Source organism: Stegodyphus dumicola, chromosome X1 (genome assembly GCF_044657685.1).
Source record: "Stegodyphus dumicola isolate Sdum_Otavi_A_Nest chromosome X1, ASM4465768v1".
NCBI lineage: Eukaryota > Metazoa > Arthropoda > Arachnida > Araneae > Eresidae > Stegodyphus > Stegodyphus dumicola.
The window spans coordinates 184,842,467-184,860,897 of record NC_140780.1 but is presented as its reverse complement, the minus strand read 5'-3'; positions in this window follow the sequence as shown (position 1 = coordinate 184,860,897).

Genomic DNA, 18,431 nt, shown 5'->3' with positions numbered 1-18,431 from the left:
AATGACCTTTTTGTAATCCTCATAAAAAGCTGTATCATTTCTAAATCTCCTAACCAGACCATCGAAACGTTTCCGAGCTACTTCTCTATTATTTGCTAATTTCTCCTGCATACCCGGTTTCCACGGCAACTTTACACAATACCTTCCATCTACGAACCCAACAGAATTATTCATCAAGTATCTCCTGTTCCACTAAAGTCAAACACTCCGCTTCCTTGTTTTCAATACCTAAACTTTCCAGTTCCCAGAAACGCCTGAGTTCAGCTGATACAGTGCTTTGATCACCTAAAACTAAGTTCACAGCAGCCGCTTTACTCATATCACCACAATTTCCCTGCAAGGACCATCCAAGTTCTGTGTTTACAGCTACCAAAGACGTATTTAACCTTTCAAAACCTTTTGTCAACTTCCAATAAAAATCTATACCTATTAACAAGGAAATTTCATTATCATCTGACGCTTGATTATAACCCCACGTTAAAGTTAATCCCTTGGCTTCCATTTCAGCTCTTGTACGCTCATTCGGCAAATTAATCGCCGCCCTCGAAATTTCATCTGTTTCCAACGCCTGTATTACGACTTCATTTCCATCTAAAATATTTCGTAATCTCACTTCAACTCTGCGACATGTTTGCAACCTAGGATCCTTTGCTCCAAATGAATAAATCTTTAATGTTTCTGACCCTAGACATTTTAATCCCAACTTCATAGATACATTTCTTTTAATAAAACTCTTCTCACTACCGTTATCAAACATTGCAATAACTGTACCTGACGATTTACGACCAACATTTTCTGTCCTAACACACTGCAATAAAATCACATTCCTATCATTTACAACTGAATTCGAAATAGTAGGCTGAATTTCCAATTCCTTTGGTTTTTCTTCTTCCGGTTTTGAATTAGATTTACACTTGCTAGAATTTTCAAATTTAAAACAAATAGCTTTGGCGTGTCTACCAAAGCAGAATGAACACTGTTTAGCATTACATTTTTTCACAAAACAGTTTGTGTTACAACATAACAGACATCTCCTTTCCTTAATTAATTTATCCCTTTTTTGTTGCACAGTCATGTTCTCACATTCAGTCTTACAGTGACCTTGACCACAGAATAAACAAACTTCGGAAGTTTTCGCCATAAATTCTGTTACTGACGCGTGTTGATTATTGCGACTCGGATGAAAGTTTCGTTTCTGATTTCGAAAATTGTTTTGTTTGTGTTGGTTAGAATGAAAATTATTATATGAAGATACATTATTAGAATTAATACGGAATGCCTTTTCTCTTGCACTAATAGCATTGTGTAAAAACTTCATCAATTCCTGTAAATCATGACAATTATTTATATTTTGCTTCGAAAATTCAAGAGTCAATTCTCCTGGCAGATTTTTTAGTATTATGTAAGTCAGTATTGTTGTGTATGTTTCCGATTTGACATTTAATTCCTCTAAACATCTAATTTGAGTTTGGGCTTCAAAATAAAGGTTACGAAGGGCCTGAATGTTAGAAGCATTTTTTACAGGTGCCAGATTTAATAAATTTGACAAGTGAGCATTTATTAAAATGTCTCTTTGGCCAAATGTTTCAGAAATTAATTTAACAACCTGTTTATAATTCTCTGGAGTAATTGAGAATCCTTTGATGCTAGCTAGGGCTTTACCACCTAATAACGACTTTAAATAGCAAAATTTGTCAACCTCAGTTAAATTAAAATTATTATGCACAGAATTCTCAAACTGATTCCAAAAATCTAAATATTCTGAAGGCTCACCATAGAATCGAGGAAGCGAAAGTTTAGGAAGTTTAGTTCTGTTTCCTAAAGTTTTATTTTCTACGTGAACATTTTCTGGATTTACTGTTTGTTCACCTGACTGATATGGAACTTTTCCAATTGATTTAATTTTGTTTTGCAACTTTACTTTAACTGGTATTATTTTTTCGTTATATTCATCTACTGTGTTAATTTCATCCTTAATTTCTTGTTCTTCTTTCAACAATTCATCAATGTCACTATTTAGTATGTTAATAATTTCAATTTTACTATTCAACTGTTCTAAATATGAATCACATACATCTATGTCAATATCTGATTCATTCAAATATATGTTTATTTTTTCTACTAACTTTAATGTTTGTTCACGATGTGTGTCACGCTTAGTTCGAAGCTTTAACAATTTAGCCATTTTCACAGTTTCTAGCAACAAATTTTACCCCTCAAATACTTTAACAATAAATTCTAATTCTAGAATTCTAAGAAAACAAACTGTAATTTTCAACAACAAATCACACTTCAAGCATTAACAACAAATTATAATTTTAAGAAAGCACAACATTTTCTTACTTGCAAATACCAATGCAAATATTCAGTAAATGCGAAACCTAAAGTTGTAAATTTTTACCAAACAAGATCAACAACATCAAACAACCCTACTACTTCAACAATTACAAAATATTCTATTCAACCAAATTTTCAACAAAACTATTTACTCACCCCACCATTACGATAATTCCCGGCGACAGCACCACATGTTACGAAGCGATTAACGATACTAATGCGTAGTTCGAAAGGCTAGTAATAACTTGACGATTCTTGTTCGAACGCTAATTTTGTTTCGACGAATTTGCATCAGTGGTAAATTTGATCTTGATTTGGATACAAAAATTTCATGACGATATCTTTCATTTATATTTAATGAAAGCACCAAAATATATCACAGCAATACACATACATCGCAATGGCGAACCACAGTTACATAATGTTAAAAACACAGAATTCTTTTGGCGCAACAGCGCCCTCTATACTATGAAAAGTTCTAACACAGCTAGGGTGTTTTTCCTTCTTCAAGAAGTGGAATTTTTTGGGAATACCTTACAATTTCACGAGCTAGCTCTTTCTTATATTTCGAGGAGATTTCAATGGAATTGTTTATAGATGTCACCTATTGCAGATGGGGAAAAAGTCTATACTGGATCACTGGAGACATCTCATCCAGATAGGTTACGCTATATTTTTTCCCACACCTAAATAAACTGGACATGAGCCATCCTTTTGTTTTCTCATTCAACAAAGATAGACACTGCAGACCGTTTTGGGTTATCACTCTTCGCGAACCGAGACGAGCCGCAGCGACACTTTGCGTTTTCTATGAGCGCAATAATGGATTACGTGAGCAGCCATTTTGTTTCCCATCTCACCCAGATAGGTCATGTTGTATTTTGTTTCATGCACCTAGCCAATTTTGGACATGAGCCATCCTTTTGTTTTTTTTTGTCTATCGAACCAAGATAGACTCTGGAGACAATTTTGTTTCTCAACGGAAAAGTAAATTTTCTGAATGGGTACCGGTGTTCGAATACTTTTGTGGCCGACTGTCTGATTATACTGTTACAACCACGAAATCTCGAAATGGATGGGTTTTACAGTTGACTACGGTAAGACGCAGGGAGACCTGTCATCCCTAGCTCCTCCTAGGAATTCTGAAGATACTATTACAACCCCCAAATCTCAAAAATGATAGGATTTACAATTGACATCGAGTCCCGAAACAAATCGAGCTGACCCTAGAGAGATTGGAAAGTAAGATGGATTCGATGGGAGGGAGATTATTCTTCTTTCGGGATGGAAACAATATTCGAACTACTTTTCTTTCAAGAGGGAAAGGGGCATCCAATCCCACAACCTGTTGAGTGGACCCTAGAGAGGTTGAAAAGGCAGACAGATTCGACTGGGGTCGGTTTCGGATTAAAAAGAAGAGCCGTTCCGCTTTTCTTCCAACATGGAAAAGGGTATCTAGTCTCACAACCTACAAACGCATCTTCTTTCAAAAAGTTAGAAAGGATTTTAAAATAGGTTGGAAACTATTTTCTTCTTCAAAATTCGGAAAAAACAACAACATACGCTTGGGTTCCAAAAATAGTTAAAGAAGGCTAAATGAACAGCCCGTCTAAAGTGAAATTCCGAAGAGAATAAATGGGTAAGGACTCATCCATCGAGTTGGCTGGGCAATGGTTTTTTTAGAAATTGAAACGGTCCACAAATAAAAAACGTGGTAAACAATATCAACAAAATGGTAAAGTAAATCTATTGAGCTGGTCTCTCAAATCTCACCCCGCAAAATATTTTAAACGTAAACAAGTCAACAACATAGTAAATACCATCAATAGAATAGGATAATAACATCGGCTAGAAGGGGAAAAAACCTGTCAGAGAAGCAAAAACACAAAAGAGTGGAAGAAAAAATGTTAACATACCTTCACAGAAGCTTTTTCCAGGAGAGAGAGAAGCGTGTATCCACGTTGAGTGCCCCGCACAGACTGATTGGAAGCTGAAACACGAGTGGTTTAAATAGCTAAGTGAGAATTCTTTCTAGAAACAATTTGGAAGTCTTATTTTGATCATCGAGTCGACTGGGAAAAAATTCTCAGAGCTGAAAAAAAAATTCTGAGATGTAAAAAAAAAAAAAAAAAAAAAAAAAAAAAAAAAAAAAAAAAAACTTTTTGTCAATAATTTTTATCATGTCTTCTAGACATGAGAAAAATTAACTCCCTTCTCTTTTTGTCTGGGAATGTTGTCTCCCACTTTCTAAAAATAGACCATGACTCATCCTTTCTTAAGAATACAATTCCAAGAAAAGAATGGGTTGGGATCTATTTTTAGAAACGGTGAGACAACATTCCCAGACAAAAAGAGAAGGGAGTTAATTTTTATCATGTCTAGAAGACATGATAAAAATTAACAAAAAGTTTTTTTTTTTTTTTTTTTTTTAAATCTCAGAATTTTTTTTTTTCAGCTCTGAGAATTTTTTCCCAGTCCACTCGATGATCAAAACAAGACTTCCAAATTGTTTCTAGAAAGAACTCTCACTTAGCTATTTAAACCACTCCAGTTTCAGCTTCAGATCAGTCTGTGCTGGGCAGTTCACCTGGATATAGGCTGTTTCCAGCCGACTCGTTTTCACTTTCCCATTCAACTCGTCTCTGATCTATAAAAACATTCCGAGTTTCAGTTCAGTTCGGAATGGGCTGTTGGACACGCAATACAACAAGATGCTTCTCCTCCAGACCTGGAAAATACTTCCCTATTAGGAAGATAGAGATACATAAAAGATCTCAAAAGATATTCTTTAAAGTGATATTGGAAAAAGGAGAACGTTATCATCAACAATTTTGTTTTGCTATTGAAATGGGAGAAAGAAAAATCACTTCTAAACATGCAAGGAGTTTATATGGAGAAGGCTAAATGTTTCCAGCCGACGTGTGTCACTACTAGTTTTTTTCCAAAAAAAAAAAAAAAAACAATGGATTCATTGTTATCGATAGAAGTATTTAGATTTCCAATCTACAGTTCAAGGTGAAATATAATAGCCGGAATCTTTACCACTTAAAGAAGATAACATATTCTATCCTTTTCAAATCTTCAAATTGAAAAGGGGTAAGTTTATGTCTTTCATTCATACTGTCCAGCTTTACTGTTTATTTGTCATTACATTAGTGATTTGTTTGACCATTTACATGATTTATCAAACACAACAAGCTAGATATTAGGAAAAATTATGTTTTTTTTCCTCCCTTCATGATATTCATTTTTCAAACATATATATTATTGATAAAGTTATTTCTTTTTCAATATCGTCAGATCCTGACACCCATTCAAAAAATCATTAATAATAATTTAATATCATTAATAAAATTTTGAAATCCTTTAGTATAAATCTTTTTTATCAATTTATAGTGAAATAAAAAGGATCCTAAAGTCCTAACCCTTCTATCATTATCCCATTACTTGATCAAGGTGCCTTGAGCGAGAAATGGGTTAATATGAAAGGGGTTAGGTTTTTATTCTCTTTTCTATTTTACGGTTAAAGGATATTCAAAAGGTTTATAGAATCCCTATATTTTTTTAATCAATTTAATTTTTAGGTACCAAAAAAGGACTAGATTAAAAAAAATATAAGACGGAATCAAAAATAACATAGATAATAATGAATAATGAAGGGTTCGAATCAAGATGAATAATGAGGAATCCACAATTTTATCTGAAAGGAAAAGGAAAAAGAAAGCCTACATGAAACATTATTGGTCATTGGAAAGAGTAAAAGAAGCAAATCGATGGAGATTACGAGAAAGGAGAAGAGATCCAAATGTTCGATTCAAAGAGAGGGAATACCAACGAATGAGACGGTGGAAATGTTTGGAAAACTCTCTTCCTAAACATAGACACAAGCATGACAGTACAGTATTCATACCAAATCCGACAATGGAGGAATGTCAAATTATTATTAAACGTATGAATATTTCGGAAGCAACAAGAACTAACTATGAATTTTATGTTAATGAATTCTATGACTGGTATCGAAAACATGGTGATGGCATTAAATATCATTATAAGAGAGCATTAGAGGAATATGAAAAGTATCTAACTGAAGTAAAGAAGAAATCGCGCAATCAAGTGAAGAACAAACTCTGGTTTTTGTATAGCTTGTTAAGTGAGAAATGGGAACATCCAAAACAAACCAATATTAAAAGATGTCAAGGTCCTCTGCTTACATTAGATGACCTCAAAAAACTTAGAAAAATAGTTATAGATTGCTATGAATATGAAGAGATGGCTTTATTTATTCTTGTCATTCTTGAAACTGACTTAAAAGCAATTGAAATTTTAAAACTTCTGAACGAAACAGATCTTCGACGACATTATGCAGAAAAGAAATTGGCTTCGTCCAATATATGGGATAAACGTAATCGATTTTTGTATGAATTTCTTGCTTGGGTTATTGCCGGCCCCCTTTTCCCTCGAAGATTAGATAGTTGCTCGAGAAGGTTAAAACGATTCTTTCGAAAGTATTTCCCGTATCGATCTTTTAATCCTTCCTATACCATCATTAAACGTTCTATGAAAATTACAAAGTATTGTAAACACATACGAGAAGAAGCTAAAAAGGAGATGGAATCAATAATAACGTAACAGCTTATTCTTTTACGTATCTCTATTTTCCTAATAGGGAAGTAAGATAGAGATACATAAAAGATCTCAAAAGATATTCTTTAAAGTGATATTGGAAAAAGGAGAACGTTATCATCAACAATTTTGTTTTGCTATTGAAATGGGAGAAAGAAAAATCACTTCTAAACATGCAAGGAGTTTATATGGAGAAGGCTAAATGTTTCCAGCCGACGTGTGTCACTACTAGTTTTTTTCCAAAAAAAAAAAAAAAAAAAACAATGGATTCATTGTTATCGATAGAAGTATTTAGATTTCCAATCTACAGTTCAAGGTGAAATATAATAGCCGGAATCTTTACCACTTAAAGAAGATAACATATTCTATCCTTTTCAAATCTTCAAATTGAAAAGGGGTAAGTTTATGTCTTTCATTCATACTGTCCAGCTTTACTGTTTATTTGTCATTACATTAGTGATTTGTTTGACCATTTACATGATTTATCAAACACAACAAGCTAGATATTAGGAAAAATTATGTTTTTTTTCCTCCCTTCATGATATTCATTTTTCAAACATATATATTATTGATAAAGTTATTTCTTTTTCAATATCGTCAGATCCTGACACCCAGTCTGTCTCTTCCAGGTCTGGAGGAGAAGCATCTTGTTGTATTGCGTGTCTAATAGCCCGTTCCGAACTGAACTGAAACTCGGAATGTTTTTATAGATCTGAGACGAGTTGAATGGGAAAGTGAAAACGAGTCGGCTGGAAACAAATTTCTGCGAGTTGAGAAAAACCATTCTTGTATCCAAAAGCCTATATCCAGGTGGACTGCCCAGCACAGACTGATCTGAAGCTGAAACTGGAGTGGTTTAAATAGCTAAGTCAGAGTTCTTTCTAGAAACAATTTGGAAGTCTTGTTTTGATCATCGAGTGGACTGGGAAAAAATTCTCAAAGCTGAGAAAAAAAAATTCTGAGATGTAAAAAAAAAAAAAAAAAAATTTTTGTTAATTTTTATCATGTCTTCTAAACATGATAAAAATTAACTCCCTTCTCTTTTTGTCTGGGAATGTTGTCTCCCACTTTCTAAAAATAGACCATGACTCATCCAATCTTTTCTTGGAATTCTATTCTTTAGAAAGAATGAGTCATGGTCTATTTTTAGAAAGTGGGAGACAACATTCCCAGAAAAAAGAGGGTAGTTAATTTTTATCATGTCTAGAAGACATGATAAAAATTAAAAAAAGATTTTTTTTTTTTTTTTTTTTTTTTTTTACATCTCAGAATTTTTTTTCTCAGCTCTCAGAAATTTTTCCCAGTCGACTCGATGATCAAAATAAGACTTCCAAATTGTTTCTAGAAAGAACTCTCATTTAGCTATTTAAACCACTCGTGTTTCAGCTTCCAATCAGTCTGTGCGGGGCACTCAACGTGGATACACGCTTCTATCTCTCCTGGAAAAAGCTTCTGTGAAGGTATGTTAACATTTTTTCTTCCACTCTTTTGTGTTTTTGCTTCTCTGACAGGTTTTCCCCCTTCTAGCCGATGTTATTATCCTATTCTATTGATGGTATTTACTATGTTGTTGACTTGTTTACGTTTAAAATATTTTGCGGGGTGAGATTTGAGAGACCAGCTCAATAGATTTGCTTTACCATTTTGTTGATATTGTTTACCACGTTGTTTACTTGTGGACCGTTTCAATTTCTAAGAAAACCATTGTCCAGCCGACTCGATGGATGAGTCCTTACCCATTTATTCTCTTCGGAATTTCACTTTAGATGGGCTGTTCATTTAGCCTTCTTTAACTATTTGTGGAACCCAAGCGTATGTTGTTGTTTTTCCGAAATTTGAAGAAGAAAATAGTTTCCAACCTATTTTAAAATCCTTTCTAACTTTTTGAAAGAAGATGCGTTTGTAGGTTGTGAGACTAGATACCCTTTTCCATGTTGGAAGAAAAGCGGAACGGCTCTTCTTTTTAATCCGAAACCGACCCCAGTCGAATCTGTCTGCCTTTTCAACCTCTCTAGGGTCCACTCAACAGGTTGTGGGATTGGATGCCCCTTTCCCTCTTGAAAGAAAAGTAGTACAAATATTGCTTCCATCCCGAAAGAAGAATAATCTCCCTCCCATTGAATCCATCTTCCTTTCCAATCTCTCTAGGGTCAGCTCGATTGGTTTCGGGACTCGATGTCAATTGTAAATCCTATCATTTTTGAGATTTGGGGGTTGTAATAGTATCTTCAGAATTCCTAGGAGGAGCTAGGGATGACAGGTCTCCCTGCGTCTTACCGTAGTCAACTGTAAAACCCATCCATTTCGAGATTTCGTGGTTGTAACAGTATAATCAGACAGTCGGCCACAAAAGTATTCGAACACCGGTACCCATTCAGAAAATTTACTTTTCCGTTGAGAAACAAAATTGTCTCCAGAGTCTATCTTGGTTCGATAGACAAAAAAAAACAAAAGGATGGCTCATGTCCAAAATTGGCTAGGTGCATGAAACAAAATACAACATGACCTATCTGGGTGAGATGGGAAACAAAATGGCTGCTCACGTAATCCATTATTGCGCTCATAGAAAACGCAAAGTGTCGCTGCGGCTCGTCTCGGTTCGCGAAGAGTGAAAACCCAAAACGGTCTGCAGTGTCTATCTTTGTTGAATGAGAAAACAAAAGGATGGCTCATGTCCAGTTTATTTAGGTGTGGGAAAACATATAACGTGACCTATCTGGATGAGATGTCTCCAGCGATCCAGTATAGACGTTTTCCCCCATCTGGAATAGATGACATCTATAAACAATTCCATTGAAATCTCCTCGAAATATAAGAAACAGCTAGCTCGTGAAATTGTAAGGTATTCCCAAAAAATTCCACTTCTTGAAGAAGGAAAAACACCCTAGCTGCAGATGAGGTAGAGAGAGACAAAGCATGTTGCACTGTAAGGATCTTAAGTTTTACTAACGTTTATTTTATTTTAAATCTTTACTATCACTTCTTATTTTCTACTTCCGGCCAGAATTATAAGCGTGAAGGAGTTTATGCAAAGTTGTCTGGCGAACGCCAAGTATTTAAGTGTGGCCTTTTTGCCAAGCAGAGGAGAGGAAGCCGTGAGTTCGAAGCAGGCCGCTTACCTTAGAAGTTACGCAGTTGCTACTTTGCCTTCCAGGCCAGAGGTTTTAATCCTCTTGATAAATTAAACGTATTGTAGTGTTCACAGTCTCTGTGCTACATACGCTTTCTGTTATTATAAGGCCAATCTTATTCTAAAGTTAAATTAGAGTTTAGTTTTATTTTGATATCTTTTAAGTTAGACCCCGAGTGGAGGGTCATTGTATTCCGAAGTACGGAAGTCATTGTATATAAAGAAAAAAATAAAGGGTTTTGTATACCCTTCGTCTGTATCCTGTCTACTTACTACAATTAGTGAACATAGCTTTAGTAAGCTCTCTGTTCTAGTCAGGTCATTGTATGTTTCCGAAGAAGGTAAGAAGAAACATTGAACCTGATAGTGGCGCCCGACGAAGAATAACCATGGCCGAGTTTCAAGAAGAACCTGTGCTGCCTGCAGAAACAGCTCAGAATCCAGAAATGCCAGCTGCCGCCCTGGAAGGATTTGGGTATATTGTCCAGACCATGCGCGCTTCGATGAAACCGGAAGCAACGTTTAATGGAAACTCACAGGTAACCAGTTTTTTGGAAAAATTGGATGACCACTTCATGCTCTACCCCGTGCACGAGTTTCAAAAAGTTACCTTAGCTACCAGCGCTTTGAGGGGCCAAGCGCTTAACTGGTTCAAATGTATCGGCAGAAGTCTCTTGGGTCAAGCAGGAAGTCCCACCTATACCTACGAAAATTTCAAGACTGCCCTACTAAAAGCCTTCCCTGTTGTAAGGGATCGTGCGAAATTAGAAACAGAACTTTTCAGTATATATCAACAAAGAATGGAAAACCTCTCCAGGTTTATTTTAAGAAAAATTCACGTTTTCAAGCTCTTGTATGGAAACCGTCCGGATCCTGAAATAATTCAAGTGATTTTGCCGAGGTTACTACCCCAAGTGCAAGACTTTATTGAATTGAGAAATCCGACTACACTGGAAAAATTATTTGAGCTAGCAATCCAGTTTGAAAGTAGAAGAACGGCGGACGTCGAAAGAAGACGCCAATATCAACAGCGAAACCAATTTGGTACGCCAAGACTACAGCAAACTCAAGCACATGGCTACGGAGAAAAAGCGAATCAGTGGGCAAGGAAACCCGAGCATTCAAAAACAGCCGGCGAACGTCGACAGTTCAATAGCAACCCAGGAAAAAAGTCTCAAGGCCAGTGGAGAAAGAAGGAAAGCACCGAAAGGAAAAATAATTTAAACTAAAACGGATTTCTGCTGACGAGAGGGTGCGGAAATCCGAAGGCCACGAAAACCCCTCTTCCTACAAGTTAAATACAGTAATGGTGAAAAATTTAACTCTTCCGAAGATTGAAGTCTTGGTAAATAATATCCCGGCCACCGCACTCCTGGATACCGGCGCGCAGTGTTCCTGTGTGGCAGAAGTCTTTTTTAGAAAGTATTTTCGCAAATACCGCATATATAATGCGGATAATACAACAGTATTAGCGGCGCAAGGAGAACAATGTAAGTGCGTAGGTAAAGTACCTTTGTACATCCGTATCAAGGACGAACAAGTAAAGGTGATGTTTTTTATAGTAAAGAATTTGCAAGCACACTTAATACTAGGAATAGACTTTCTTTCAGACGCACAAGCTACACTGGATTTTAATTAAGCGTCTCTTAAACTGACGATGAAACCAGTGCGTGTAGAAAAGTTTGAACCGCCAAGGGTAAATCTCGACCACCTGCCTAATGACGAGCAAGATAGAATCCGACAAGTGGTAAGTGAATTTGCTTCCTTATTTAGTGATATTCCAGGATTTACCCAGGTTACTAACCATAGTATTGACACCGGAGATGCATTGCCGGTTCGTCAAAAACCATACCGGTATGATAAGAATAAGGAAAAAATTATAGAATGGCATATTACCGATATGCTACGTAAAAAGATCGTAACGCCTATCTCAAGTAGTTATGCTAGTCCGGTGGTTTTATGTAAGAAAAATAATGATTATCCTTTGGAGCATCCAAAAAGGTGGAGATTCGCTATTGATTACCGTAAATTAAATTCCATAACGAAATATCCGGTATATCCGTTACCGATTATAGAAGAAATTTTAAGGAACATAAAATCAACCAAATTTATGACAACTTTAGACTTAACGAATGGTTATTTTCAAATAGGGATCAGGCCTGAGGACGTGCCTAAGACTGCTTTTATAACCAAGTCTGGCACTTATGCATTTTTGCGAATGCCGTTTGGCCTTTCAGGCGCCCCAGCAACATTTCAGCGATGCATGGACATTGTGTTAAGACCTGTTCTCGGAAAGTCCACATTTATCTATTTAGACGATATCATTATGACTAGTGATAATCTAGACCAACATGTACAGGATTTAAGACAGGTGTTTTCTTTATTAAATGAGGCCGGTCTAAAAGTTAATGTCGAAAAATGCAAATTTGCAGCCCCTGAATTAAAATATTTAGGTTACAAAATATCGCAAAAAGGGATCGAGACAGATGAATCAAAAATAATCGCTGTACAAAAGTATCCGACTCCAAACACGGCAAAGAAGCTCTCTTCTTTTCTAGGACTTTGTTCATATTATAGGTCCTTTATAAAAGATTTTGCGGCTATCGCTGAGCCATTGTTAAAATTAAAAAGGAAAAAGGCAAGATTCTCGTGGACGGCCGAAGCCAATAGTGCTTTCGAAAAATTAAAACAAGCATTAACGCAAGCCCCTGTGTTGAAATTTCCTGAAAAGGATGAAAATTTAGAAATTTCAGCGGATGCTTCGGATTATGCGGTAGGAGCGGTACTTTCGCAAAATCAGCAGCCAGTAGCATTTTTTAGCCGAACTTTAAATCAAACACAAAGAAACTATTCCGCGACCGAGAGAGAGGCACTTGCAGTTCTGTTAGCAGTGCAAAAGTTCCGAGTCTATTTTGGAAAGGCGCCGATAACAGTATATTCTGATCATGCGGCGGTAACTAGATTGTACTCTGGAAAAAATTTATCCCCAAGGTTAATAAGATGGGCACTCAAGCTGCAAGAATATAATCTGGTAATCAAGCATACCCCCGGAAAGGAAAATATCGTAGCAGATGCCCTGTCACGAATTAAATTAGACGAACAGGGTAATACCGTAAAAGTTACAATGCTGACAGCGTGTACAATAAATTCCCGAGAAACTGTAATAACCGAACTGGGTAAGGATCCTGAGTTTGGAAGCATTTATGAGTATTTGAAGGATCCTGAAAATTTTAGCCACCAAGATATTGTGGCGATAAGAAATAGGGCGGCCCATTACGAACTAATAGATGGTCTATTATTTTATACAAAAACTACGAATTCCAACAACGAATTTCGACCTGTTATCCCAGCTAGTCTTAGATTAAATATCCTGCAAGAGCTCCATGACAGCCCTTTAGCTTCTCATGCTGGTATTCGAAAAACTACTCAACGCGTACGCGAGGCAGTCTACTTTCCTGAACTGCAAAAGTTAACAAGGGCGTATGTCCAGTCCTGCCCAACATGTCAAGCCGTTAATTATATTAATTTCCGCCCGGCCGGGTTTCTAAATAGTATTAAATCCGAATTTCCAAATGAAATAATCGGCATCGATTTATTGGGCCCTTTCCCAAAAAGTCAGTTAAACAAAAGTCGCTATCTCCTTGTTATAGTTGATCATTTTAGTAAATGGACCAAAATTGTTCCCTTAAAACGAGCCTCCGCGAAATTAGTTACCGATTCTATTTTAAATAAATATATTTTAAAATACGGGGCGCTCCTAAAAGTTACATCGGATAATGGTCCTCAATTTGTAAGTAATATATTTGAAGACATGTGCCAAAAACTGGGCATACGTCATTTAAAAATGGTCCCGTATCGGCCGCAATCAAATATAGCGGAACGGGTCAACAGAAATATAGTGAAAATTATCCGTAGTTATGTTAAAAATTTTCATAAAAGCTGGGATAACTATGTCAATGAATTTGCTTTCGCCCTTAGGACCGCAAAACATGATACAACGGGAAAAACTCCTGCTGAGTTATTTCTAGGCAGAAAGATTATAACACCGTTAGATAAACTATTTTATGTGCAACAAAGAGCCCCAGAATTTAAAATGGGTGATATAGAAAAACTAATAAAAGAAGCAAAAAAGAATACAGAAGTAGCACAAAGAAAACAAAAATTGTATTATGACTTGAAACGACGGGGAGTAACTTATAAAGTAGGGGATGAAGTACTAAAAATTAAGCATTCACTTTCTTCAGCACCAGAAGATAAAACTGCCAAATTTTTCCCACGCTTTGAAGGACCATATGTTATAGAAAAAATAACTCACGCTGTTGTAGTATTAAAGGCAAGAAATGGTGAAACCTGTTCCGCAAACATTGACCAGATAAAACCATTCTATGACCGTAATAAAATGCAAATCTTTTCAGATCTTTTGCAGGATCCGGTACGGCAGACACCGCAGGTACAAGTTCCAGAGGTGGGAAAACGACAAGTACAAGGGCAAGCCAATGAGAGACAGAAGCAAGTGAAAAGAAAATTGCCCCGCGGAAAAATTGAAGGTACAAAGAAAAAGAAGCCGTTCCACCGTCCAAAAAACAGAGTTCACGAACACCCCCAGAATGAAGAAGGGAGAAGGACGACGTATGTGGAAAAGACCGGGAGAAAGGACGGCAACTATAACCCGGCTGTGAAACGGAAGATTGACTCATCCGACAGAACTCTCCGCAGCAAAAGTCGCCGAACTGCGGAAGGGCCATCAGCGGCGGAGGAAAAAGTACAAGAAAAATTTGAACGGCCAACAACGAGGTCCAAGCAGGATCACGACAGAAGTTTCCCGGTTCCACCAAGACCAGCTGCCTTCAAACGGCCAAGACCACAAGCAGAGGACAGAACGAAGATGTTCAAGGGTGGCCGTAGTGGTGAAAAACGGAAGCTTCCAGAGGAAAGCACTGAAGGGCGAGCCCGTACAAGAAGGAGGATCAACCAAGCTACGGTTTGCAGCACCTTTAAAGACTGGGCCCAGAAAAGGATGTCTGAATATTACAAAGATAAGTAAAATTTTGTGTTACTTTACAAACTTAAGTTAATCTTTCATTCTTACTGCAAGTGGCAGATTTGAAGAAGTTTTACCTCATGCGAGGTCTACCTTTATCGCCAAAAGGGCGAGAAATGAGTTGTGACCGATTTTCTTATTATGTTTTTCAATTACTCGCGCGTAAAACTAAAGTTGATGTATAATAGCGTTGTATAAAGACTTAAATATTGTAAAAAGTTATTGTATAAATTTTATTTAAAACATTCTAACAAGAAAGAAGTTTTAGTCTGAAAGACTTTTTGAAATGTAGTATTATTTCAATGTAGAAAGAATTGGCACTTGCTTTGAAAAGAATAGAAGTTAACAATGTACTACTAATGTATGTTTTCAAATGTGTAAAATTAACGGCATCTTGATATGTTCTTGTATACATGTGAACTGTTATTTTGAATGTTTAGAAATAACGTGATATGGTAAAAGTGAAAGTAATGTTAAAAAATTTGTTATTCGTGTGACTGTAAAGATTAAATCATGGTGAATATGTGTTAAAGGTTGAATGATGTAGTTAGGCTCTCTGACGCTACACTTTAGAGTTAGCCACTTTCAGAATAGTACCTCAGGGTCTAGAGTTGAAATTAGGGTGTGTTAAGAGGTCTCGTATGTTGAATTTTAACACGTTAGTGTTTTGATTATAGGAGGAAGTGTTGAACACATAGACAGAAACACATTCGTGTTTGGTGTTTTTACAACACATGTCAGAGAGCACGGGGAGAGATAATTAAAATAGTCATGAATGAAATAAGAATGTTAAGAAAAGTATATTCTATATGTTATTTGCAATGTCATTCTGTAACATTTCATTAAACTAGTTTTCCTTCCAGATCTCTGGAAGGAACCAGAATTGAATAAAGCTCCTGTTTTGATGCAGTACAGATGAAAAAGAAAAAAGATTGTTGTATATTCCGGGAGCTGCTATTGTAACAAATTTCTTTCTTTTAAAATTTTCTAGTTTCTAGCTAAGTTATGTTTGTAAAAGTTTGGCCTCGCGTTAGTTTCTAGAGCTAAAAGTTTTCAACAAGGTCGTTTTAGACCTCAGTTTCAAACTAATTAACTCTGGCGGGAAGTATGTAAGGATCTTAAGTTTTACTAACGTTTATTTTATTTTAAATCTTTACTATCACTTCTTATTTTCTACTTCCGGCCAGAATTATAAGCGTGAAGGAGTTTATGCAAAGTTGTCTGGCGAACGCCAAGTATTTAAGTGTGGCCTTTTTGCCAAGCAGAGGAGAGGAAGCCGTGAGTTCGAAGCAGGCCGCTTACCTTAGAAGTTACGCAGTTGCTACTTTGCCTTCCAGGCCAGAGGTTTTAATCCTCTTGATAAATTAAACGTATTGTAGTGTTCACAGTCTCTGTGCTACATACGCTTTCTGTTATTATAAGGCCAATCTTATTCTAAAGTTAAATTAGAGTTTAGTTTTATTTTGATATCTTTTAAGTTAGACCCCGAGTGGAGGGTCATTGTATTCCGAAGTACGGAAGTCATTGTATATAAAGAAAAAAATAAAGGGTTTTGTATACCCTTCGTCTGTATCCTGTCTACTTACTACAATTAGTGAACATAGCTTTAGTAAGCTCTCTGTTCTAGTCAGGTCATTGTATGTTTCCGAAGAAGGTAAGAAGAAACATTGAACCTGATAGCACTATGGAGAGCCCGCACGGTTCTGAACAGAAAACGTGGAATGCTTTTATAGAAAAGAGTTGAAAGTGAAAGTAACAGCCGATTGGAAATTTTTCAATTGGTTGCCGACTGGGAAAAAATTTTCAGAGCTCAGAAAAAAAATCTGAGATGTAAAAAAAAAAAAAAAAAAAAAAACTTTTTGTTAATTTTTATCATGTCTTCTAGACATGATAAAAATTAACCCTACCCCCTTTTGTGTGGGAATGTTGTCTCACTGTTTCTAAAAATAGACCATGACTCATTCTAGGAATTATATGTTTAAGAAAGGATGAGTCATGGTCTTTGGGTTTCTCCATTCCAAAGTAAACAAAGTGAAGACATCAATTTAATAGAAAAAAAGGAAGAGTTTTTTTTTTTCAAGCTTTGGAAATATTTTTCCCATTCAACTGCCAAGAAATATTTCCAGCCAATACAATTTCATTTTTACTTTCACTTTCAATTCATTTCTTATATCTATAAAAACATTTCATGTTTCTTTTCAGATCAGTGTGGGTTGTTCAAGATGCAACATCTCTACTCCAAGCCACAACCACGAAGAAAAGATGTTCTTTCATGAGGAATTTTTTTGGCTTTCGTAAACAATGATGACATGATGATTGTAATACATTTCTGTTCTCATGTCCCATGATTGAACTCAGAATTATTTCCAGAACTCTGAGAATTTTTCCTAGTCAGCTCGATGAACCAAATTTCGTATATTTATTTTTTAAACCACTCGAGTTTCGACTTCCCATCCGTGTGTGCTGTGCATTCAACCTGGAGACACACATTCCCTGAACTCTAAGAAAATGTTTCCCAGCCCACTCAATCGCTGAAATGGATTAAAAAAATTCTTTCATACATTTTTAAAGCTCAAGCGTGTTAGCTGTCATTTAAAGAACCTTTTTTTCCCTGAGCTCTAAGAAAATGTTTCCCAGCCCACTCAATCGCTGAAATTGATTAAAAATAAATTCATTCCTATATTTTTAAAGCTCAAGCATGTTAGCTCTCATGAAAAGGGCCTTTTTTTCCCAGCCCACTCAATAGCTGAAATGAATTAAAAAGAAATTCTTTCATACATTTTTAAACCTCAAGAGTGTTAGTTCTCATGGAAAGAGCCTTTTTTTCCCCTGAGCTCTAAGAAAATGTTTCCCAGCAGACTCAATCGCTGAAATGGATTAAAAACAAATTCTTTCATACATTTTTAAAGCTCAAGCGTGTTAGCTGTCATGGAAAGGGCCTTTTTTTTCCCCACCCCACTCAATCGCTGAAATGGATTAAAAATAACTTCTTTTATACATTTTTAAAGCTCAAGCGTGTTAGCTGTCATAGAAACTGAAATTTATGTCATGGTTTGTGTCTCACACGTCGTCAACGGTATGGTTTGAGGTGAAAATTGAAAACCCGGTATGAAAAACTTCTTTAAGTTCACTTTAGAAGAAGCTGTGGGATAGAGAGATTTCGTCATGGAAAAATGTCTTTCAATGTCTTTCAATGTCAGTCATGGGAAAATGTCTTTCAATGTCCGTCATGGAAAAATGTCTTTCAATATCATGACATCTCCTTTCAAATAGGATTGAAGGATTTTTCTTAAACTATGT